The sequence below is a fragment of the Lissotriton helveticus genome, chromosome 11, assembly GCF_964261635.1.
Source record: "Lissotriton helveticus chromosome 11, aLisHel1.1, whole genome shotgun sequence".
In the NCBI taxonomy this organism is placed as follows: Eukaryota; Metazoa; Chordata; class Amphibia; order Caudata; family Salamandridae; genus Lissotriton; species Lissotriton helveticus.
Window position 1 is genome coordinate 160,868,393 of NC_136072.1, and position 23,740 is coordinate 160,892,132.

Genomic DNA, 23,740 nt, shown 5'->3' on the forward strand with positions numbered 1-23,740 from the left:
AAGAGACCCGTGACAAAAAGATGAAACAGTGGAGACAGAATATGATTGTAGAAGGACTGTTTCCAATGATGCACATAGGGGGTCCTCCTGGGGGGGAGAAGAAAACAGAGAAATGCAAACATTGGGTGCCCATTGGGGAATCGGATGATGAATTGTTAGATGACATGTTTACAAGAAGTCCACCACCTTATAATGAAGGACACAGACCTTCTAGTGAAGGGGATAATTCTCAAAAACCTCCTCCCCAGGATGAGGTCAGATCTGCAAGTGTAGGAGGGGGTTATCAAAGACCTCCATATAGCGAGGGTTTGGGATCCATAGGTACGAGAGATATTTATCCAAGAATACCAGTTAGTGGGGAGGCAAGATACTCGCGAGAAAGGGGCTTTTGCTCTAGACTTCCCTACGAAGGTGAGGAAAGACCATCAAGTTCAGGAATGCCGTTCTTAAACCCTCGGTATGAGGAAGAACAAAGATCCCTAGGCACAGGAACTTCGTACCCAAAACCCAATTATGGTGAAGGACCAAGTGAGACACATCCCACTGCCCCGAGTTATGCTCCCACTTTGACCCCACAGGTATTACATGACAATTTGGTCGAAAGGATATTGGAGGACAGGGAACGAGAGGCTCTAGTCAAGCAGAGAGCAGAAATAATTCAGAAAATCTCCCAGTTAAATACAAACCCTGAAGCATTGACAATCCCAGTAACTATTGGACCAGTGGTTCCATTGTATGGGGACCGACAAGGGAGTCCAAAAACTCCAGTTATTACCCCAGTTATAGCACAGCCGAGACCAGAACCCTTAATCGTAGATGATCAGAAAAGTGAGTGCGAGTCTGAGGTCTCGCTAATGGATCTGCCCATTAGGGCCACAGGGAGAAGGATGCAGAAAAGACATAATCCTTTCAATACGAGGGAGATTCAAATGGAATCGACTTCGGGTACCAAGAGTGTCACTCTAGTGACTCCTGAAGAAATTGAGAGATGGAGTCGAGAATTAGAAAAACAAGTTCCACAGTCGAAACCTTTAGATCTCTATAAACTGAGAGTAGAAATAGAAGAACTAATGGCAGGAAATGTAGGATTAGACAGACTAAATACCTACTCGGAAGACAAACTGCTGTTTATCTGCAAGAGCCTTACTCGAAATGTTAGAGTACTCCATGAAAAACTGACTGACACTGCCGCTAGTATGGGAATAGATATTTCAAAATCAAAACCTTTGCAAAAACCGTACAGAGCAGATTTCTCGGACAAGGATCTAGAAAACCTGAATGTGTCAGGGAAGAAGGCACAGGTCAAAGAATTATTAACTGTGTTGCAGAAATGGGGAGACGTAGAAAAATGGAAAGCCAGATGGGCCAAAAAGAAAGATGAGGCTAGATCCAAACAAGCGACTCCGGAATTCGTTTTAAAAGAAGCTGACAAACCAGAGCAGTTATATCCTATGCGCGAAGTGCCAGGTGGAAAATACGTACATGTCCCATGGTCTAGACAGGATATTGTGTCCTTTACAAATGATTTCCCAAAATTACGAGAGAAACCTGTGGACTGGTACAGGCAAGTGGAAAGGTTTGTAAAGGTACAGAAATGCCTGTGGAAAGACTTGGATGGGTTCTTTGATATAGTGGTCCCTGTAGATTTATGGACCGAGTATAAGATCGCCATAGGTTGGCCTAGGAAGGAATACCCGAGGGACGCTAACACAGGAGCCCCATCTGACAAAGTAATGAAAAAATATGATCAGGTAATTCTACACCTGAAGCAAAAGGTGCCTGCAAAGGAAACTGATTGGACTAAGATAGATAGAACCACGCAGGAAAGGGATGAGACTGTGCACTCTTTTTATGAAAGACTGTTGCAGGTGTTCAAAACGTACAGTGGTATAGATAACATCGAGATGAAGGACATGACCCACTTCATTTACAGGTTTGTAAACGGTTTAAGACCTGAAATTTGCCAGTGGATTAAAGACAATAAGATTTGTTGGCAGTCTAAGAAAATGGATGAGGTCCTACGGTATGCAAAGTACTGTGAGGACGAGATGGCAGATAAACGAAAGGCTTTAAAGGAGAAGGTCATGTGGGCACAAGTAAAGTTAGCAGAACAGCAGGAAAAACAATTGAGTAAAATGAATAAGAATACCCCAATTCAAGGCTCTGGGGGTGGAGGGAAGCCCAAGGTAAAAATGAGCAGAGAAGAAGCTAAAAAGAAATTCCCCTGTCACCAGTGCAGAGAAATCGGGCACTGGAGAGACGAGTGTCCATATTTACAGCATGATAATACCCAAACCCCTGATTTAATTCCACAGACGCAGAATGAAAAACCAAGAAAGACCCAGCAACAGGTAAACGCAAGTCAATTGCCCCGAGCGCCAAAACAAAATTATAAGGGGAAATCACCGCAGGGTGACGACATAGAAATCTGGGGAGGAAATGAGAATAGAAATGCAGCAACTTCGCAGTTTCTGTTGAATGACACTTTTTTCTGTGACGACCAGTACTGACGAGGCCTGAGAGGGGAGGACAAGGAGTGTGTACTTGGCGCCTCCTTGCCGGTGGACCAGTCAGGGCCATACATTGAAGGAAAGGTTGATGGAAATGATGTCACCTTTCTATTGGACACTGGTGCTACCCGTTCTACTGTGAGAACAGCGGACGTTCCAAACCTACCCCTCTCGGGAGAAGCAATCCAAGTAGTGGGTGTATCTAATCAACTGATTAGTACCCCCGTTACCGAGCCCATGGAGATCACAATAGGAAATTTTAAAGAAATGCACAGATTTGTCGTTTGTGATACCAGTCCTGTAAACTTACTGGGACGTGATTTGTTGTGCAAAATGAACTGCACCATCTTTTGCACACCAAAGGGCGTCGAAATTCAAACCCCAGATGAAGATGGCATCTACAAATTAATGTTAATCAGACCTGACTCAGAAATTAAACAAATGACTATACAAGACTTACCCGAAGAACTCCGAAAGACAGTGAAACCAGAAGTATGGGACTTTACTGGAAAGGATGTAGGATTAATGGCAAATGTAGACCCAATACAAATAGCCATTAAGGAAAATGCAGTTTACCCCAATACCAAGCCGTACAAAATGAGTGCAGAAGTGAGAGCAGGAGTTGCTATTGAAATACAAAAATTGTTAGAAGCAAACATCATACAAGAAGTAATGAGTAGCCCATGTAACTCACCCATAATTGGAATCAAGAAACCTAGTGGTAAGTACAGGGTAGTGCAGGACCTGAGAAAGGTAAACAAAATTGTGGTTCCTTGCTGTCCTATTGTCCCGAACCCAGCAGTGATCCTGTATCAGATTCCCTGGGATGCTGAGTGGTTTACTGTGATAGACCTATGTCACGCATTCTTTTCAATCCCATTGCATCCAGACAGCAAATTTCTTTTCTCATTTGCTTTCGACAGTCACGTGTATGTTTGGAATCGTGTCCCCCAGGGGTACACAGAAAGCCCCTCTATTTTTAATCAGATTCTGAAAAAATGCCTTGCATCGTTAGTCTTACCTGGAAAGTCTGTTTTAGTGCAATATATTGACGACCTCTTGGTGGCGTCTAAAAGTCATAGAGATTGTGTGATTGACACCATTGCCTTGCTGAATCACCTAGGTGAAAAGGGACATAAAGTGGCCCCTGAAAAATTGCAGTTCTGTTCAAAGTCAGTGAAATATCTGGGGCACCAGATAGAAAAAGGCATCAGAAAAGTCACTTCAGAGAGAGTCAGAATAATTTAAAAAATGCAGTTACCCCGTACTCAGAAAGAGATCAGAATGTTCCTTGGGGTTGTAGGTTATTGCAGACAATGGATTGTGGGATTCGCAGTCCTGGCAAAGCCTTTGATAAACATGACGAAGAAAGGAGCAAAGGACCCAGTGGAATGGGATGATGAAAGCTTAACAGCATTTACTAAATTACGAGATTGTCTGTGTACAGCCCCTGCTTTGGGAATGCCTGACTATTCTAAAGAGTTTGCCCTGTTCTGTGACACACGAGACAATTGTGCACTGTCAGTCTTAACTCAGGAGCATGGTTTGACTAGACGTCCAGTGGCATATTTTTCTGCCACTTTGGATCCAGTGGCTGCTGGATTACCCGGATGTCTGAAAGCAGTAGCTGCAACTTGCACAAGTTTAGAACAGAGTGAATCCATTGTTGACTTTTATTGTAATGGGACATCCTGTAACTGTGTATGTTCCTCATGCAGTTGTGATTTTGTTGACCCGAACTAAGACTCAGTATCTCACCCCTAGTCGGCTGGCTAAATACAAGAGGATTCTCGTGGGTGCTGCAAATGTAGTCATTACTCGGTGTAATATCCTGAATCCAGCCACCCTACTCCCTGACTCAATGATTGTAGAAGCTGAGGGAGAGAACGAGCATGACTGCAATGACCTGACAGAATTCCGTACTAAACCCCGCCCAGACATTAAAGAAATACCTTTGCCTGTTAAAGATGAAGAGCTGTTTGTGGATGGCTCATGTATGAGACACGAATTAGTAGGCCTAAGTGCCGTTTATGCTGTAGTCACTATGGACAGCATTAAAGAAGCATCTTGTTTATTTGGAGTAAAGTCTGCACAGGTAGCCAAATTGATTGCATTGATAAGAGCCTGTAAAATTGGGAAAAACAAAAGAATAACAGTATATACTGATAGTCAGTACTGTTATGGGGTTGTGCATGACTTTGGCCAATTGTGGCTACAAAGAGAGTTTCTGACTTCTTCAGGTACTCCCATTCGAAATGGAAGGGTGGTACAAGATTTGCTGGAGGCAATCCAATTACCAAAGGAATTGGCAGTGGTCAAATGTGCTGCTCATAAAAAGGGCCTTGACCCTATAACTTTGGGAAATAATTTTGCTGATGAGGTGGCCAGACATTGTGCCAAAAATCGCATGTCTGTAAATGTTAAACTGGGGGGACCTGGAAACAGCTGCCAACTTATGGTGTTTGAAGAGGTGCCTACCTGGGAGGAGGTGAGAGATTGGCAGCATGCTGTGCCATCGAAAGAGAAAGAAAAGTGGAGAAAATTTGGTTGTCGACCGAGAAGTGAGGATGGTGTCATAGTGGGCCCAAATGGTATGCCTGTGTTGCCTAGACATCTGCTTGCTTCTATGGCCAGACTGATACATGGAAATTCACACACTGGTAGGGACGCCATGGTTCTGGTTTTCCAACAAACATGGTACAATCCGAAGTTCAGGAAGGTAGCAGTATCACTCTGCCAAAGGTGCTTAACATGTCAGCAGTTCAACGCTGGCAAAAGAACAGTAGTTGAACTGGGAAAGATTGGGAAATCAGGGGGTCCCTTTGTGAGAATACAGATTGACTTCATCACCATGCCTCGTTGTGAGGGAAAAAGATATGTCCTTGTCATCGTCTGCCTGTTTTCAAAATGGGTGGAAGCCTACCCTACCAAACAGAGTGACGCCATAACAGTAGCCAAATTGTTACTACGAGAATTGATACCTAGGTTCGGGGTTCCAGTCACTATTGAATCAGATAGAGGCAAACATTTTCAGAATGAGGTAATCGATCAGCTCTGTAAAGCATTCCATATCACACAAAAACTGCACTGTGCATATCGTCCAGAAGCTTCTGGAGTAGTAGAGCAAATAAATGGCACTATAAAATCGAGATTGGCAAAAATGTGTGATTCTACTGGCATGAATTGGATAAATGCCTTGCCTCTTGTTCTGATGGGACTCAGAAGTATTCCAGACCGAAAAACAGGCCTGAGCCCTCATGAAATCCTGATGGGAAGAGTGATGAGACAAGCATGGGTACCAGGATACAAACTGTTAAACATTTCTGATGATTTGGTACTTGAATACTGCAAGCAACTAGGTGACCAAGTGCGTTCTATCTCTCGCCAGATTGGAGAAGATGCCGTCGCCAATCCAACAACTCCAGTCCACAAATTGGTTCCTGGCGACTGGGTGAGAATCAAGAAACATACTCGCTCGAGTTGCCTTGCACCGAGGTGGGGAGAAAAACGCCAAATAATACTGGTGACCACGACAGCGGTGAAGTGTGCAGGCGTTTCCAAGTGGATACATGCCAGCCATACACAGAAGGTGATTCCAGACGAGAAAAAAGGCACTGAAGGTTGTCCAGCTGAGGGGTCTGCAGACGTTGGTCCTGAAGTAGCTGATGACGAACAACCGAGCACCAGTCAAGATGATTGGATACCCATAATCGACCTAACTGAAGACCCAATCAGAACAAGAGAGCGAACCTACAAAGATAGAGAGTGGAATAGAGAGGAGGAGATAGGCACAGGCAAAGAGCCTCAGATTATTGAGATTCACGTCAAGTCTGAGGAAGGAGAAGGTCAGACAGGGACAGAACAGGTGATTGATACACCTCCACAAACTCCTGAAACTGAAAAGGGACAGACTAGAACTAGTTCAAAAGTTCGAGCAGAAGAAAATCAAGAGATCGAAGTGCTTGAACAGGATCAGATAGAAATAGAAGAACGTGTTCAGGACTCAGAAATAGAGACATTCGAAAGCCAAACCAAAAATTCACCTGAACCAGGCCAGCTTAGTAACCAGGCAGAAGAAATAGATACAAGACCTGGAACTAGTCAGACAGGAAGGGAAGAAACAGAAATAGAAGTGCCAAAAACACATGAAAATAAAAGAGCATTAGAAGAAAGCCAAATCACAGTGCCAGCTAAAAGAAAAATATTGAACCAGGATATATCAAGAAATTGAGACTGAGAATAAAAACAGTAGAAGAAAAACTTGCAGAAAGAAGGAAAAGTTCCCGTATTTCAGAGCAAGCTGGAGAAAGCTCCAAAAGACGGAGTGATCGAATAAAAAGACTGAATGAGAAATACCAGGATCCTGAATGGACATACCTAATTCTGGAAGAGGTTGAGGATCTTGATATAACTGACTAAAGAGACGAAGAACAGATTGCTGATCTGTCTGCCGAAGAAGACGAACTCACTTGAAGTTGCCCAGTGTAAGCTACCTGTGTAAAGTTACAAAGAGGGGTTGAGAAACTTCTTCTGAACAAAGATGTCTGATTCAAATGTGAATGGAAGGCCTAAACGCAATTGTTGCGAAACATGCTGCAAAGTATGTATATGTAGTATAGCTATAGTGATAATAATTTGGATAGGACTAACAGTTTTCATTCCTTATATGGTGAGCAAAAATACTAATATTGACCCTACACAGACTGTGACTACTGACACTGAAGAGGTGACAACACGAAGTGTAGAAAGACGTTAAAAAGCACTCAGACAAACAAAACTAGACTTAGAAGCATCAGATGAGGAAGGACTACATTATCACGGAGTTAAGAACCAGACTCCTTTAAATGTTTTCGCAAACCTGTTAGTGCATTATGTAGAAACTATGGAAATAGAAGACTGCTATGTCTGCATGAAGCTACCTACTTCTGTAGCTGAAGGCGTGACTTATCATCACCTGCCCCTGACTTATGGAATTTCCTGTAGTATTTTAGCAAGCTTATTTTACAAAAGAGGACCATTACAGTACTACTACTCTAACGCTGACGTAATATTTTCTGAACTTCCTATACGTGGAAATTTGAATCCTGTACATACCAAAAGTGACGTAACACGTTATATGGGAGAATACTTTCTGACTATAGGTACCATAGACTTAAATGAAGCACACAGAGACAACTTGACCTGTTCATTACATGAACAAGAAAAAATATTTTTAAACATGGCAGTGAAAAGAAGGGAGAGTTTCCAAAGAAAGGCAAATGACAAAAGACAGAAAACTCCTACATGGGATGAAAACATGGAAAGCACCTAAATGGTGGGGCTGGTCCTGCTTTGTTGCTGGATTTCGTAAAAGGAAAGGGAAACTCTGTCTTCACCGCGAAAGGACTAGTTATTATAATAACATTTTCATTGGTTCTAGTCAATGTGAACACAATTACAAGGTAATTGGAGGTTGGGGTTTCAAAAATGGGTCAGAACCTGTGTTTCCCGGAATTTATTATATATGTGGAAACAAGGCTTATTTCAAATTGCCGGATCACTGGTATGGAAGCTGCTACTTTGGCATTGTCTTCCCGAAAATATACCATGTGAATGAAATTGCTGGAAGCAACGAAAACACTAATGGCTTAGTGCGTAGTAAAAGAGAAAGCGTAGGTGAAATAATGGGTAGTATTTTTATGTGCACTGATACCTGGAGTGGGAGTGGTTCTGAACACACACAGAATTTGCAAATTATCCACAATAGTGGATGTGCTGTCTACTGACACAACTCATGGATTTCTGTTGGTCAATACCGAAATGGTTGCGATCAGATCAATGGTTTTGCAGAACAGACTTGCTCTTGATACCTTATTAGCAAAAGAGGGCGGAGTCTGCCGGATGCTAAAAGCGCAACATTGTTGCACTTACATACCGGACAAAAGTGTACAGATCAAAAAGTATGTGAAAAACATTACTAATTTGGAAAGAGAACTCAAACCACTGGAGGTTGACAGTGCCTGGAAGAGACTCGTTGATGGTCTCTCCAATGTAGGTCATTGGTTTGCTAATTTAGGTAAAAGTTTATTGTTTAAGGTACTGATGCCAATTGGAGTGATAGGTTTCATCATTTTTCTCATATTTATCTGCTGCAAATGTCGCAAACACACAAAGAAATACACTATGAATAAAAGAGGTGTGAAACGGAGTGTGGATGAGCTTGAATTGGAAGACTTGAATAATAAGATTTACAAAAAGGTGAAAAACTCTCACCCTGATAAAGATGTGAAAGAAAAATTGAATCGAATGTTGGAAGAGATGGAGATGTACAAAGTGTGAGAAAAGTTGGCATCTGGTTCCATTAGTTTGTGATGATAGTAAATATCATCAAAGAGGGGATTGATAGAGCAAGATTTCGCATATTATTCGACTTGCTTGAGTCATGAACCTCGAATCTGTCATAACCCGGTAATCAAATTTGTATGTCTTACTAATTTCCTTTTATTTTTGGATGTGCGTGTATCTTAGAGACGCGTGCTTATGTGTTTTACTAATACAAATAATCCTTGTCTTAATATGGCTGCTGCTTTGGAATTTGCTTCTGCGCATGCGTTAGTCACACTCACGTGACGTGACGTGGTTGCAGTTCTGGTGGGAAAAGGTGCGCATGCGTAATAAGCCTCAAGATGGCTGCTTATGTGTTAAACATGACGAAGCTTGCGCAGATGCTCTCGTGTTATTATCTGTTGCACTAATTTATAATTGCGTAGTATATTTTTATGGTAAGAAATATAAAGTAGCTACTCATGATATGTAGTAAAATCATTTATTTTTATGTTTTAATCTGTTTTCGCTTACTTTTCATGTACCACGGTATGGAGGGTTGATGGGATGTACAAGAGTCCATACTGGAGTACCGTACCACGCATGTCAGAAACCCGGCCAATGGCATTGAATGACTGCCAACCAGAAGTGGCGGCCAAGACATGCCTGGGAAGATGCACCTTCACCCAGCCGGAGAAACTGACTTGTACTGCATTTGCAACAAATCTTATATTCCCTATTGTATTCTGTCATTTCTACCGTGAGAACCCCAAAATCACTAGGCGGTCCCAGAAAATGGTAATTTAGGCTTGTAGAAGTTTGTTCTGATTGGTGTGTTAACCTATCCTACTTGGGGACCAATCGAAATTGAGGATTCTGACACTTTGCAACATTGGGGGGTGGTACACTGACCCGAAAACAGTATATCTAGCCTAGGTTCAGCTAGAGAAATTGTCCGACTTGTCTGAATAGCTGACCTGTCACTGACCCAACGCTCTCAATAGGTGACTGATACAGAGGTGCTGCGGAGCACTCTGTCCGAATTTGACCATAGACTCAAAGGTTTTACTAAACCTTAAGTGCTGGCGGAGCACTTTGCTGGGGAGTTCGCTAACCCAATCGGGGTTCTGACTGATAGCTGCAGAGAGGGTGGAGCGCAGGCGTTGCTTCCAAACTGCGGGTGCTGGTCGTGCCTTGGTGGTCCTGTCCTGATCCTAATCTGCTTTTCCTGTCCTGTCCTGGGGTGTCCATTCTGCATCTGCTGTCCCATGGATGACTGTCCTTCCTTGGGGTTTATCCTGTCCTTAACTGACCCGTGGCCAGGGTTGGTTTTCACACCAGTCTAGGTAATTATTAAGTGCGAAAACTCTATGCTGCACTCTTCTATTTTTCTGTCTTTGCTTTAATAAAGACATACCTTTGCATACGTAATTTTCCATGCTTTCCGCAATCTTCTAAATGAAAAGTCTATGCATTAATTTCCATAGCCTGTTCCTATATTTCCCTACCTTTTAGAGTACATTCATTTCAGCTGTCTATGAACTATAAATGTGGTTTACAATTTTCCCTTGCAAACTGAGTGAAATACCATTGTTAGATTTATAGCATGTTCCTCTTTTCACCCGTTCTATAGAATATAGGATACATACGTCCCAACAGTGTAATGCTAGTACGAGCATAAATTTGCCCATTTATAGACGTTCATCTTTAAATCTGCTTAGTGTATTTTCCCTGTTCTCATCTCATATTAGAATTCATAAATGGTTGCTCGGATTTATTTCCTATACGGTTACGTACTTTTCGTAATTTTGATTATTGACTGCCTGTTAACTGTAAACTTGATGATTTCCGAATCTGAATCTTAGATAAACTCTTAAAACTTCCCAGTAGTCTGTGATTCTTTATGAATATAAAAGAAATAAAAGTTGGTGTTGTATATTTTCCTGCCTTTTCTTTCACAGCTAGCTCCCTGATCCACTGTGGATCATAGGAACCCGTAACAGTGGATTGGTAAGTCGGGTACAAGAGAAATAAATAGGAAGGAACCAGGGTTACTGGTAGTAGAGAGTGAAAGGTCACCTGATTAATGTATATGGGTTTGATTGGAGAAAAGTACATGGGCCTAGTACGTGTTTGGGGAAATTATTGGTCGGGTGACCCGCGATCTCTATCATTACTATGCAGCCTATCTAGGCTAAAGCTGCCTCTATGATCCTGCCTGTTTTTACCTTTAAAAATAAAGGTTGTGTGTTTCAAAGAAACCCAGGGCAGTGTTTTCTTCTTTACATTATCATATAATGTAATGTATATGTCTTTATTTAGCAAATGTAAAAGTTTTACATGCAATGATGGCAGTTTTTGAGCCTAGTATGGTGTATTTTAGGCTGCATGTATATGCATATTATCTATATATATATATGGGTATTTTATGTGTATTTATATGTATTTATATATATATGTAGATATATGCATATTATTGGCTATTGCTCCGGGGCCCCGCACGTGGGCGGGACTATTCAGTGCTTATGACTTTGATGAGTATCCCCTGGAAGAGAAGCTTAATTTACTAGTGGAGGGCCAGATAGACTTTGCAAATGTTACCTGAGTACTGTTACTGAAAATCAGGAGAGGGAGGAACTAACAGTGAGGTTTCTCCTGAATAATAATGACCTACTTTGTGGAATAACTATGTATCCAAGGACCTGAGATCAAGACCTGAGAAGGATCAATCTATCTGGAAGAGGCTGCATCATTATGCTTATACTTTGGACAATTTGGCTTGCAATTTACCTATCTGGACTTCTGAGATTACTTCTCCCAGTCTCTCTTGTGTGGTAGTTCTCTGAATTGGATATAGTGATGGGTGGGAAACCCCTGCTGAGTTCAGTAGCCATTGCTCCTGAAAAGTGGTGTCCTGGTCAGGGTATCCTCTTAACCACTTCCGCGCTAATGACAAAGCCAGCTCGTCATGGGCGTTACCTGCGCTACGCGGATGACGAGCTGGCTTTGTCACAAACCGCACATTTTTGAAATTCCAGCGCACAGCGGGAAAACGCGGTAGCGCGGAAGCGGTTAAGAGATAGAAAGGGCATGCTTTGGGAGCTGGGATAAGGCAACAAATTGATTTTTGAAGGCCAAGGGAATCTTTCATGACTGTGTTCCATGGCAAAGTACATCATAGGGGCACTTGATTAGGATCCATGGTGGAGCACACAGACAGTGCTAGGGCCTACTAAAAGGAATGAAATGCTCCAGCAAACCTAACTTATTGAATCAGCAAAGAAATCTGTTCATAGGAACACTGGGTAGAAAAGAGATGGACAGATAAAGCAGCGTGTTACTTCAATGGTGTGTAAGTGTTCATTTTAGCCATACCATCAAATACCCACCCTACTAAACTCCATTTCTCTTTGTTCCTTTTTATTTCCAAGATCAGTATTTTATCCTTAAGGCATTTATTTTCTTTGCTTTGTTGCGATTACTTGAGCATTTGAGTTACAGTCATCCTTTCACCATGCTTTATTGATCACCCCTACAAGCTCAGTTTTCCTTTAAAAACTGCCAAGGTGAAAACCGTGAATGCTGGCATTTTGCTAGACTCCCCTAACAGATAAGGATGAAATGATGTTTGCATGACATTGAAGCAATAATGGAAAACAAATTATTGCAGTAACCATAAACCCCTAAGTATCCTCTTCTTTTTCCCATAGAACAATAATCTGAAGACTGCAAAATAATCTATACAGAATGACATTTAAAAGACAGCTATAAGTACATTAATCAATACATATCTGGGCCCTTAAACCCAGCCCACTCCCACTTAACATTACTAAAATTGAACTACCTAATATTGCAGGTAGAGATCATGGAGTATGTTTTCTGCTTCTTCTGGCCCTGGAATGAACCAAAGTCGGCTGTGCACTAGTAATTCTGTAGACACCTTTTGTCCCATATACAGCTCCAATGAGAACTATGACCAGCAGGGAACAAGGGATTACTTAGCAACCCAGGTCTTTCAAATCATTAAAAAGTATTTTATCTAACTTAGTTCTCCTCCTAACGTCCACATCTGCAGCTGCCAAATTTCTTACATCTCGTAATCAACTCTCCACCATTGGGATCTAGCCGACCTTCCATGTAATTCTTCAGGTCAGCACAAATATCAGAGACAAGTGGACTTGTGTTTCATATGCTTTGGACCTAAAGATAGGCCCCAACAGACCTTCTTTTGTCATTTCTTGGTCATTTTGCCCAGGAGACACAATGATGGGGCGACACCAATTCAGCAGGTTTGTATGTCTAGGCAAATCCACATGATAAAAAAAAGAAAATAAAGACAATGGATAGCTCTGTGTGCCATAGTGGTGGCCACGTAATCAAATGGACTCTCTCTTGGATCTCCGAGAGTCTGGTGGAGTTTAGATCAGAACACATTTTGTGCCCCCCCACCCCACCCCCAAGCTGCAATGACAGAAAAGGTGCCAAAAACAAAAAAGCCTTGAATGTATATGGTGTCACCCTAGTGGTGATGGGAAGCCCTGTAACAAGTGCACTAAAGGACAACTTGAGTGGGTGCTCCATGGTCGAAGAAGGCAACAATTAATGTGAGAAATGGCCACCTGGATCAATCGGAAACTGGGACAGGTCGTGACTGACTTTGGAAAAAGAGACACAGCCGATGAGAGTACTTGGATCACACGCAGCTGTCAGCACCCAAATGCCTTATGTAGGAGGTATCAACTGATTCATATAGCACTTTAATTCTGCAGAAGGCCTGCAGCGATCCACTGAAATCCATCAGGCAGCTATTAGGGAAGTTGGCCTGGAGGACTAGGAGGATGTGCTCGAAGTTAAGTTCTACCTGTACCCCACTGTAGACTAGCAAAAGTACAGGAGGAGGACATGCAACAGTTGGGAAGAACATGCCAGAAGATCAGAGATAAGTACACCTGCAGAGAGCGGTACAAAGATATTGGGGAACCTAGAAACCTGGCCTCTCTTTTCTGCTACCGGGACCACAGGCAGATTTGTTCACATCTGGAAATGAAAGAACTTGGCAGAGAGTTAAGCAGTGACAGATCTTTCACAAAGAATTTCTAGAGAACTTCACACTGCCCTTCCAGATGTGGGCAGAGAATTGCCAGAGTTTCTGACAGTAACCGACACAGGGGCTGGTCCTAGCAGATGTGCTAGGAATATGCCTATAGAAAGACACAGTCACTCTGCAACAAAGCAGAAATAGGCTTGCGGGGTCCATCTCAGGGGAAACAGGGCTTGTTAGCTTTAGAGCCAAAACAGTGAACAGGTGGTCTGGAGGCTCTGTAGCTGCTCAACAGGAAAACATCAAGGCAGTGCTTAGGAGAAACTGACAGTGTAAAGCTAGGTTCTCTCTAAGGTAAGCGCTGGGGCACCCGTTTAGCCTCTTCTTTTATGCCCCCCACACAGTAGCTGAGAGCAATTAACACCTTCCCATTATAACTTTCAGTGGATAAATTGACTATTAATATATCTCCAGCGGATGCTGCTTCAAGGGCTTTAGAACTTGCTCCAGTTTCAGACTGGCCTATGGGGCAATAAGGCAGTGTCTGATGGGCTGGTCTGACAGACTAGTGTGTGGGCCAGTTATTTAGCACTTTGTGGGACAGAATTATGCCCAAATGGGCTGGTTTTTACTGCTGAATTCCCTGATATTACCAAAAGCATTGCCTGCAGCAAACACAAATTCATGCAGGCTCCCATACCTTGCAAAATACCCACACAGGGTGTCTTTGAAAGTTCAAAACTAGCATGATTTACAAATATGGGTGACCTTTTTAGTTATCTGGTTTGCTAATGTGAACCACTTTTATTTTGGTGCCCGGGTCTATTTTTTTTTTTTTTGTCCCAGTCCGACCCTGACCTGCTCTTCTCTCAACTCACGGCATGTGATAACAATTATTCTAACAGCAATCACAAGATCATGACTCTATGAAGTTGCCTTTTTTCTCACCTCTTGCCACCCAGCTCCAATGCAAATAAAATGATGGGCATTGTAAATAAGTGTGACACTCCCTTTCATCATTTACAAAAGAGCCAGGTCTAGCAGAAGCACACTCTGAAGTTGTAGACCCACTGCCAATTACAGTACAATTGGCAGTGTAATACAGTGCTTTCTCTGCGATGCTGACATAGCCAGCACTGTTAACTTTACCGATTCCAGGCATAATTAGCTCCTACCGGTGTGTTTTCTTTCTTTGCACTCCAAAATGTATAGTCCTGTTGAAGCCATTTTTAAATCTGGACTACAAGTCTAATAACGTAAATAAAAGCCAAAAACTTAATGATCAGGCATGGAAATGTGAAACTTGAGATATGGTCTAGTTTGACAGCACAGCGGTTGCAAGACAATTATGTAAGCATCACTAGAGAGGAGCTTTGGCTCCACCTACATGCTGGGAACAGGGGTTACATGTTTTGATTGGGCAGATGTGTGCTTCCACAAAAAAGTCCCTGCCCTCCACACAGCTTTGATTATTTTAGTTATCGAGTAGCCTGAGCTTGAACTTTCAAGAGCACACACAAGATATTGTAAAGCTATTAAAGTATCTTAGATAACTAGATATTTTATGGTGCTTTTCTATGGCAGCAGCATGGATTGGGAGGAGGGCAGTCATTCACCTACCTGGATTTTTAGGTCTTGCTTCACAGTACAACTGGCAATTTAACTTACACAAATATTACTCTATAGTTCTTTGCTTTCACACAAATGTAAATCCATTCCCATGCTATCTACTCATAATGCTTCATGTTACTATACGGCATTCCTTTAAAGCCAGACTTATTGGCATTGTCAATGCTTGTTTTGTTAACGCCTTAACCGCGGTGGTTTTTCCGCCGCGGTGCCAGCGTTCTGAAGAGTGGGCGGGGCTGAGTCGGCCATTGGCCGGCGGCAGCACTAGGGGCCGACGACAGCACGCAAGGGGTTAAAACAAACAAAAAAGCACAATATCTCCAACAAACTGACCAACTAACAAATAAAAAAACTCATTAAAAAAATTAGATAAATCAAAGAACTGCAGGTTCATAGCTGTGAGTTTGCCAAATATCAGGACGGCGTCTTTCATCCCATCAAGGGTTTTCAGCCAGCCACATTAAGTATGAAGTGTGACCTGCAAATTCACTTTTCCAGCCATACATTTGGGATTACAAATCCCAGTATGCTTACTTCAATTGGATGACATAACACTGGGTGCCAGTTTTTCTTATGGCAAGTTTTCCTCCCACCATGTATATCGCTCACATCTATGGAAGTTAAGTGAGCACAACCGTCTTTATCCCATCCTCCAACAAAAAAGAAAGTGTGTCAAAGACAATTGTTTTAGAATTTGACTGGTGAAAATATTTTCAATAGCTCCAACAACATAGAATATGTGAAATTTAGCCAGCAACACTGCAGGTTTCCCTACAAACATAGTTGTAGCTGACCAGCAACTTTTGCAGTGCTCCTTTGCACGCACAGTACGGGTAAATTCAGTGCAAGGGATTCTTGCAGTATACAATGTACAGGATAGGTAGTACATGGTAAGAAGCAAATAAGTGCAAAAAAACCAATTGATGGACAGAATGCAGAACAATGTCATACATTCACCCCAGTACAGAGATCTAGGCCTAAATCCATCGTTTTTTTGCTCAACATGCCATTCCAGTTTGGACCCAGCCATATGCAAATCAGTCTTGACCCTGCGCCCAATGGGAACAGTCCAGCCCGAACTGCCAGGCCAGGTCCTCCCTGGGCTGGAAGAACAATTGTTACTTACCTGTAAACAGGTGGTTCTCCAGTATTGGTGTCTTTCATAGATTCACATGCTTGAATATTCCCCGTCGTCGAAGTGGGAGTCCCACGGTACATAAAGATAGCAATAATGCTAATATATATATATATGTAATAACATAATACATAATAAAATAGAGAAAATATACACTGGAGAGACCTCTACAATGGCTCCTCCATAGGAATACATTATAAAGAGAAAAACTCATTTGTAACATATCAGTGTCATTATGTTAGTCCAAACTGCAGCCAATCAGGCTCAAGCACCCTCTAGAACCTTCTCCTCAGAAGCTCCAGTCCTCAGATTTTCGTAGCACCAAAGTGAAGTAGAGTGCATGAGGAGAAGAGAGCCTCTGAGGGGAGGATGGGTGGGTCGCATGTGAATCTATGAAAGACACCAATACTGGAGAACCACCTGTTTACAGGTAAGTAACAATTGTTCTTCTCCAGTATTAGGGGTGTCTTTCATAGATTCACATGCTTGAATAGAATAGATAGCAGTAAACTCCTTAGAACTGGGATTGCTAAACATATTCTCCAACTTGAAGACAAAAACATACAGCTTAAAAGCATATAGCAATCACAGAAAGAAAAGGAGGAGGGAACAGAGGCTCACCTTATTTAAAAAGATGACGAAGCACTGCTTGCCCCACTGTGGTATCCGCCTCGTTGATGGTCTCCAAACAGTAATGTCTGGTAAAGGTGTGCCTGCTGGACCATGTCGCCGCCCGGCAAATCTGGTGTAGAGGCACCCCGGCAAACAAAGCGGTGGATGACGCCATCGCCCTCGTCGAATGTGCCTTCACTGAACACTGTAAAGGCTTGCCAGCTTGCTGGTGACAGAAGGAGATAGCTGCTGAGAGCCATCTTGCAACTGTTTGTTTTGTCACTGAGTGTCCCCTCCGCATCCGTCCATATGCCACAAACAGTTGATCGGATTTACGGAAAGGGGAAGTCCTTGAAATGTACAACTTTAGACAACGTTTGATGTCTAAAGAATGTAGTCGTTGTTCTGCCAGAGATCTTGGATCCGGGAAAAAAGTCTTTAAGAAGACAGGTTCGTTCAAATGGAAATCAGTAGGTACTTTCGGCAAAAACGAAGGATTGGTACGAAGTGACACTCCATCGGGCTTAAATTGTAAATACGGAGGCTTGATCGTGAAAGCGTGAAGATCACTTACACGATGAGAAGATGTTAAGGCCAAAAGTAATGCAACCTTCCAGGTAAGAAACTTGATGTCTGCTTTGTGAATTGGCTCAAAAGGAGGCTTCATAAGCTGTGACAACACCACGTTGAGGTGCCATGCCGGAGGAGGGCGCCTAACAGGAGGAAACTTCCTGAAGAGACCTTTAAAGAACTGTCGGATTATTCTGGATGAACAGAGAGACGCTGAACCATCGTGTCGAAAGCGCGAAATAGCTACTAGAAAGACTCTCAAGGTGGCATGAGAGAGACCAGACTGAGCGAGGCTCAAAAAGAAAGGCAAAAGCTGCTCCGGAGTGGAATTGACTGGATGTACATCTGATGCAGCGCACCAATGACAAAAACGCTTCCATTTTAGCTTGTACGTTTTGATGGTTGATGGAGCTCAAGCAGAAGCTAGAATGTATCTGCATTCCTGGGGCATATCTAAATTTGCAAATTCGATGTATTCAGGTTCCATGTCCATAACTGAAGCGTAGTTGGGTCTGGATGGCAAATTTGACCTTCGTCCATCGTCAGGAGGTCTGGACGTGGATGCAGATGAATGGGTATGCATTGGGATAACAGAAGAAGTTCTGAGAACCAAGCCTGTCTGGGCCAACGAGGTGCGATCAGTATTAAGTGGCAGGGTTGCCTGCGCATCTTCCACAACGTCCTCGGCACCAACGGGAACGGAGGGAATGCATACGCAAACAGTCCGGTCCAATCCATGAGGAGGGCATTTCCGCTGGACTCTGGGTGGGGATGCCAGCTGGCAAAGGTTCGGCACTTCCGATTGACCGGGGTTGCAAAGAGGTCTATCATGGGGCGACCCCAACGGCAGAAAACCATGTCTAGAGACGGCTGATGGATCTCCCACTCGTGAGTGGATGACGTGGACCTGCTCAAAGAATCCGCAAGGATGTTGGACACCCCTGGTAGATGGACCGCCGCTAATGAAATTTGATGACGAAGAGCCCAGTCCCAAATCCTTTGAGCCAGTTGAGACAGTGGCTGAGATCTTGTGCCGCCCTGTTTGTTCATGTAGTGCATGCTGGTGGTGTTGTCTGTCTGAACCAACACCGACTCTCCTTGCACTAGGGGCAAGAAAGATCTGAGCGCTAGGAAGATCGCCATCAACTCCAGCCGGTTGATATGCCAGGTCCGTTGTGTCGCCGTCCATTTGCCTTTGATGGAAAGGTCCTGGAGATGAGCTCCCCAACCCTCCATGGACGCATCTGTAGTCAACGTCAGATCCGGAGACTGGGCTAGAAACGAAGTTCCTTCGTCCAGATTGGATGGGTTTACCCACCAAAGCAAACTGTCCTTCATGCGGGACGTTACCCTCACCAGGTCGGTGAAAGACCCCGACACCTGGCGCCATTGCAGGTCCAATCCTTCCTGTATAGGACGAGTGCGTAACCTGCAATTTTGGATCAGTCCGATACAGGACGAAGCCATCCCCAGAAACGACTTTAACGTCCGCACAGAAACTGACTGTTTTGACCGGATGAGAGAGACCAGACGGACTATCTTTTGATGACGTTCGAGGGAGATGAAGGCTTTTGACAGGTCCGTGTCTAGAATTGCTCCTAGGAAGTTTCTTCTTTGCAGCGGAGCAAAATGTGACTTCTCCATATTGATGGTTAACCCCAGTGACTCGAACGTCTGGTGACATAGACGTGTGTCGTGAGCCAACTGTAGAGGAGATTGGGACTTTAGAAGACAATCGTCCAGATAAGGAAAAATCTGAACTCCCTGAAGACGTAGATGAGCCATGACCGGAGCCAAAACTTTCGTGAAGACACGAGGAGCTGATCGTAGGCCAAAGGGTAGCACCCTGAACTGGTAGTGTGCGTGACCCACTTTGAACCTCAAGAACTGACGATGCCGATGGAGTATTGGCACATGAAAATAAGCGTCTTGCAGGTCTATTGTTGTGAGAAAATCTCCGCTGGAGAGAAGTCGCAAGACCTCTGATAGCGTCAGCATGCGGAAAGATTGCTGTTTTAGGAATAAATTGAGAGCTCTCAAATCTAGAATGGGCCGCCACTCTCCCGTCTTTTTGAGAACGAGGAAAAACCGTGAGTAGAAACCTTTCCCTCGCTGAGATACAGGAACCACTTCGACTGCACCCTTTTCCACTAGAAGACGCACCTGATGTTGTAGTTCCTCGAGATGTGGAGGTGGCGGGCCTGATGGTGGAGAATTTGGAGGAATCTCTGTAAACTCCAAGGCATGACCCCTGTGTACAATGTCTAATACCCATTGGTCCGATGTTATCATGGACCACTGGGAAAAAAACTGCGAGATTCGCCCTCCAACTCTTTGCGGAACTTGAAAGTCATTGACGCTTGGTATTGGAGCCCCTATAGGTAGTTTTGCCTCTATAGGGTCTTGATTGCTGTTGACGATTTGACTGTTGGTTGGAGTAACGCTGGTTTCCTTGATTGTACTGGCGGTACTGGGACTGTCCTCCTCGAAAAGTGCTGGAAGTAGTGCCTCGTCCACGTGCGCCACGAAAGGGCTGCTTTTTGAATTGCAAGGATCCAAGCGATTTTGCCGTATCAGTGTCTTTCTTTATCGATTCTAGTGCCTCATCGACGTGAGAGCCGAAGAGAGACTCACCGTCATACGGCATGTCGAGTATCCTCGATTGGACCTCTTGCCGAAACGACGTGGATTTTAACCAACCCTGATGTTGGAGAGCCGCAGCACTGGCAAGGATACGGAAACCAGTCCCCGCAACGTCCACAGCACAGTCGATCATCTCTTCTGAGGCCCTCCTGCCATCCTGAAGGATCTGGTGCGCTTCCGCTCTAGATGCCTCCAGAATCAAAGAGACTAACGCAGAAATGTCAGACCACATTTGTCGGTCGAAACTACCTAAAATGGCCAATGCATTTGCGGCACGGACTGATGTAGACGCCATGGATGAAAACTTCTTGCCAATCGCATCCAAACGCCGACCCCCTCTATCAGGTGGAGTAGTGATAGGAGTTGCAGGGTTACGTGCTCGCCGTTGCGCTGCTTGGGTCACCACTGAATCCGGCTTAGGATGCGAGAGCAAGCAAGCGGGCGAACCAGTCGGTGCCCTATATTTCTTCTCCAGCCGAGGGAGTTGAGCAGGTAAGGAGTTAGGAGCGTGCATGATCTTTAAACCCTCCTTCCACACAAAGTCGATAATAGGTATGGTGTGGACCTGTTTATAAGGCTTTTTTTTTTAAAATCGTAGAGAAATCAGTCTTCCTCTCGCTGTGCTCTTGGCAATTTGAAGCGTTCTGTCGCTTTATCCATCAAGATATGGAAGCTAGCGATGTCAACCGGAGGTGAATCACCGGAGTCGCCCGGCTGAGGAGAGGGCGTCTGCGTTCGATAGTCATCGAATTTGGCCATATCCGGGTCTTGGTCGTCATCCGTATCCTGGAGAACTTCTCCTTCCTCTCTATCTGTCTCTGTCTCATCCTCCACATCTTGATGAACATCAGTGGGGATGGGTTGACGGGGCCCTTCTGGAAGAGCTATCTGCTCTGAAGGTTGGTGCTGGTGCCGAGTAGGCTCCGCAGACTCAGATGCAGTATGGCACGGCGTACCCTGAGGTGTTGGAGGAAATCTCCTATTGTAGTCATCCAGCATATGCTGGAGGTTGGAAAACAGAGAGACTGGGAAAGTTGCCATTGGAACCTGTATACATTGTTCCTGCTGCTGGTCATCGTCCTCCTCCTCACCGTCTTCAGAACTGGAGTCCTGACACTTAATAATTAAGTCCGATGGACTGTGGGCATCACCAAGAACATCGTCGTCCGCAATGGATTCCGTTTCCTGGTCAGTCGCGAACATTGGCGAAGGTGGTTGGAGACTTGGAGGTGGCAACTGAAGTGCAGATCCCTGGAAACCTCTCATGGAAGGCTCCGTAAAGACTGGAGAAGTTGAAGTGTCCAAAGGCACTAGGGGCATAGTGGCGAAAGACATTGCTCCTGTGGATGCTACGCCTGCCTGCTGCGTTCCAGAATGTAAAGGCAAGACTGCCGTTGACGGAGCCATCGCCGTCGATGAGGTAGTCAACGAAGATGTTTTCCCTGGAGCAGCCGTCGAAGATGAAGACGTAGACACAGCTGTTGGAAACGGTGATTTTTTAAGATGTACTCGTCGACGACGAGTGTGTTGCCCCAACTGTCGACGGGTGTGATCTTCTTCGTCGACGAAGCCTTTGTCGACGGGGTCGTCGACGAAATGGTCGACGGAGTTTTCTGTGCCGACGGGATCATCGTCGCCTTTGAACTCGTCGACGGGACATTAGGCGTCAACGAGGTTTTCTTCGTCGACGGCAGCTTCTTCGCCATCGAGATGACAGGAATCGTCAACGAGAACGTGGAGGTGGAGACTCTCATCAACGTGCAGGCCGTCGACGAGACGGTCGTCGACGACGATGAAGCAGACGTCGTCGTCACAGTAAACGTCGACGAAGCCACAGCAGCCAATTTCGTGGATGGAACGGTCGTCGACGGGCCCGTCGACGACCGCGCTGACTGAAGTGTTAGAACACTCGAAGAGGCTGGAAAAGACGCCTGAGAGCCAGGTCTCGTGGGCGTAGACACAGAAGTCACAGCAGTAGTAGGAGCTACTGCCAAGGCCAGCTTTTTCTTCTTTAGAAAAGGAGAAGGCAACTCCTGAACACTGCCACGCTTGGAAGCAGAAGTTGAAGGACCTGACTGAAAACTCTCTGCATCTGACAAAACTGCGTCTTTGTCCTGAAGGCGCTTCAACCACAGAAGAAGACGACCTTCCCTGTCTCTGAGAGTCTTAGCAGGAAAAGTTCTACAGAACTTACAATCAGCCACCTTGTGTTCAGGATATAAACAGTAAATACACTTTTGGTGGGGGTCCTTCTCAAACAAACGCAGTTTCCCACAGGAAGAGCAAGGCCTGAACAAAGACTTCTTACTTGACATCTTGAAAACTGAAGTAGTAAAGTTGTAATGAAGAAAAACTGAGCAGAGCTCAAGGAGACTCCCTTCACACGACGTGTGGTAGAAAATCTGAGGACTGGAGCTTCTGAGGAGAAGGTTCTAGAGGGTGCTTGAGCCTGATTGGCTGCAGTTTGGACTAACATAATGACACTGATATGTTACAAATGAGTTTTTCTCTTTATAATGTATTCCTATGGAGGAGCCATTGTAGAGGTCTCTCCAGTGTGTATTTTCTCTATTTTATTATGTATTATGTTATTACATATATATATATATTAGCATTATTGCTATCTTTATGTACCGTGGGACTCCCACTTCGACGACGGGGAATATTCAAGCATGTGAATCTATGAAAGACACCCCTAATACTGGAGAAACAAGCTTCCTAGGACGGGTTTCGGGCTTTCAGCCCTCATCAGCCAGGAGAGCTTGACCCCAGTGGCATGGAGAGCACAGGACCCACGTCTGAGCAAACCTGTCCACCTCGGGTTGACAAATGCAAAAAGAAGAATTGCAAGAAGCAATAAGTGTCACATACAGAATGTGTTCAACGTGTAATGCTGCAATACAAGCTTCACTCACAATCACAACAAGCTCAACCTGGGTAATGGCACGTATGAAAGCAGCAGTGCGTCACTGTTTGTGTGTCTCTGTAAGAGCTCACTAGTGAAGGTTGCCACTATGTAAAATGTGCTCTTTTATCTGCTTCAGCAGTATTTTGTACTCTTGCTACTTTGTTTGCAAGAAAGCCAGTCATTCAGAGAAAGGAAGTCTCCATACAGGTGAGTTTAAAACACAGAGTCAGGTAGTCTAAAAAAAAAGGTCTATGTCTAATTTATTCAGTGCATACTATGTAAGTTTAAACATTTGCCCACAGTGTTAGGCAAAGTCTTTCATCATCCAAATTGTACAACTGGGTCCCTGATAGAAGTAGAAGAGGAGATACTTCAACTATACTATCAGT

The 23,740-nt window shown here is 44.1% G+C and overlaps 1 protein-coding gene across 3 annotated transcripts in view; it reads right to left on the reverse strand.

Moving 5' to 3' along the window:
- The window catches only part of PHC3 (polyhomeotic homolog 3), a 627,291-nt gene that overhangs the window by 480,441 nt on the left and 123,110 nt on the right, over positions 1 to 23,740 (reverse strand). The gene's annotated exons all lie outside the window — the stretch shown is intronic.